This window comes from Hipposideros armiger, unplaced genomic scaffold (assembly GCF_001890085.2).
Source record: "Hipposideros armiger isolate ML-2016 unplaced genomic scaffold, ASM189008v1 scaffold_49, whole genome shotgun sequence".
Classification (NCBI taxonomy): domain Eukaryota; kingdom Metazoa; phylum Chordata; class Mammalia; order Chiroptera; family Hipposideridae; genus Hipposideros; species Hipposideros armiger.
The window spans coordinates 5,404,859-5,407,686 of record NW_017731399.1 but is presented as its reverse complement, the minus strand read 5'-3'; the positions used below and the strand labels follow the sequence as shown (position 1 = coordinate 5,407,686).

The 2,828-nt window shown below is 43.8% G+C and overlaps 1 protein-coding gene and 1 pseudogene across 1 annotated transcript in view; both read left to right on the top strand.

Moving 5' to 3' along the window:
* The window catches only part of SIPA1L1 (signal induced proliferation associated 1 like 1), a 347,884-nt gene that overhangs the window by 54,993 nt on the left and 290,063 nt on the right, over positions 1-2,828 (top strand). The gene's annotated exons all lie outside the window — the stretch shown is intronic.
* On the top strand, positions 1,745-2,808 carry LOC109381549 (adenosine deaminase pseudogene; annotated as a pseudogene).

Sequence of the window (2,828 nt, the reverse complement as noted above, 5' to 3'; positions counted from 1 at the left end):
TTTTGTGTTTCCTTCTTTTAAAACTCCTGAAGAGTTATCAGATTGTTGTAATATTTTCAGGAAGAACCACATCTTAATTAGGACTAAAAAAAGGTTAAAATGACGCTAAGAGAAAGTTGAAAATTACCATTTTTTAGGGAATTTTGGTAAAGAGGTGATAGGCATTTAAAGAAAAATATTAATGTTTGGGAATGAAGGAAATCTGTGTAAGAAGTGTTTCAAGTAAAATTCGATGCACACGATGGGCAACTAAAGTACAGATTGTGTGCTAATATAGTGCAGAGCTCAGTCTGCAAAAGCTGGTTTATAAGATGTTACTGGACTACACTCATGCTCGCAGGACTTGCTTTAAAAAAGACTCCGTAATTCATCAACACCAGTGGTCTGGTTATCCAGGGCCGATCAGACCCCGGAAAATCTGATGTGCTCAAACAGACATTTCTGAACATTGCTATCTACTAGAAAATCAATTGTTATCATGCAGTGACAAATATACTTCCAAGCAGACAAGTATTTTACAGTGTACTAAGTGAACCCTGTTTCCAGCTGGTAGCTTATTACTTGGGCAGTATTATTATCTTCAGAAAGCTTCAAGGTATGTATGTGGCATCAAGGCTGGCAGGGGTGGATAAAGGTGTTGAAGCTGATTAGATACTCCTACAGGTGGACCTTAAGACTTGCTACCCAAGTTTTGTTCTTTGTTCCCAGCCAACATACTGTCCTAGATTTCTTTGGGGAGTTGTTCTAGGCACTTATCCTTTTTCTTCAGAGTTTCTGGCTGATTCTAATCAAAATCGGGTGTACCTCCCCTACTATGCTAAACAGCTTCAGTTCCTCTGTTCACCAAATTACACAGTATCCGTCTCCAAATGTTGACTTATTAACTGGAAACTTACACGAGGGACTATTATTTTGTAGCTAGAGATTTTGAAAATTGGTTTAAGTTCTCAGAATATTATATTGATCTCTTGTTCCATCGACCTACTCTATAGACCTGTTGATTGATACCCAGATTTTTATTTCTAAGAAAGGGCTTTTTTACTGGACAAGCTTTCTCTGGTGTGATTGTCTCCCTCTGTCCAAGTTTGTTTTCCTATTCTCCATCTCTCCCACTATATACATCTTTTGTAGATGATCAGCAGTGAGTAACATTGCTTTCATCCAAAAGTAAACTGTTTAAGTGTGTATTTGAGTTTAGTGATTTGGATTCATGTTTGAATTAAGTGATGTGAATTCATATTGCAAAAAACATTTTAGATATTCTTGAAGCTCACAGTTGAAAAATATGCTCAGAGTACCTTCTAAATTAAGGTAAATTTCTTGCTAAACTTATTAAGAGGAAAGATGACCTGCTATTGACTTTAGCTGATGGGTAAGCAATAACTAGAAAGATAGTTAAACTAATTTATGTGATTTATTTTACTATTAACTCAAAAGAGGAAACTATATTAGAACGTGTCAAAAAATTATTTTCACCTTCTTATGCATAAGAAGTTTGTGGGTTTTAGTCATGTTTGGGCTGCATTGTATGATGTGATAGTGAAGTGTAAAAGAGAAAACGTGTAAGGGCCTAATTATAGCCAAATGTGCAGTTATCTTGGTCTCTTCGAGATGAAGCCTGGAGAGGGCCCTTAAGAAATTTTTTTTAAAAAAGAATCTTTGACCTCACCACCAACCCAGCTGAGACCATAGACCTTCAGTGGAGGGAGCAGTGTTGGGGTGCACACTTGACACCATACCCCAGATGCCCGCCTTTGACCAGCCCAAAGAGGAATTGCATGTCCACCTAGATGAAGCCATCAAGCCCGAAACCATCTCATGCTATGGCAGGATGAGGGGAGTCACGCTCCCTGCTGACACAGCCAAGAAGCTGCCGGACATCATCAGTATGGTTAGCCGCTCAGCTTCCTGGACTTCCTGGCCAAGTTCAACTACTACATGCCTGCCCTCGTGGGCTGCTGGGAGGCCATTAAAAGGATTGCCTATGAGTTTGTTGAAATGGAGGTCAAGAAGGGTGTGGTGTACGTGGAGGTACGCTACAGCCCACACCTGTTGGCCAGCTCTAACATGGAGCCAATCCCCTGGAACCAGGCTGAAGGAGACCTCACCCCCGATGAGGTGGTGGCCCTAGTCAACCAGGGCTTGCAGGAGGGAAAACAAGTGAAGGTGCAGTCCATCTGTGCTACAGGCATCACCAGATCAACTTGTCCCTCGAGGTGTTGGAACTGTGTAAGAAGTACCAGCAGCAGACCATGGTGGCCATCGACCTGGCTGGAGATGTGGCCCTGGAAGGAAGCAGCCTCTTCCTGGGACACGTGAAGGGCCTATGAGGAGGCTGTGAAGAGTGACATTCACTGCACAGTCCATGCAGGGGAGGTTGGCTTTGCAGAGGTGGTGAAAGAGGCTATGGACACGCTCAAGACGGAGAGGCTGGGACATGGCCACCACACTGTGGAGGAGGAGGCCCTTTACAACAGGCAGTGACAGGACTTCCAGGTCTTCCCCTGGTCCAGCTACCTCACAGGTGCCTGGAAGCTGGGCATGGAGCACACTGTCATTTGGTTCAAAAATGGCCAGGCTCACTACTCACTCAACATGGATCACCCACTCATCTTCAAGTCCAACATGGACCCTGATTACCAGATGACCAAACAGGACATGGGCTTTACAGAAGAGGAGTCTAAGTGACTGCACATCAATGCAGTGAGGCCCAGTTTCCTCCCAGAAGATGAGAAGAGGGAGCTTCTGGACCTGCTCTCTAAAGCCTATGGGATGCCACCTTTGGCCTCTGCAGGGCAGCATCCGTGAAGACATCATGGCCGCCTCTC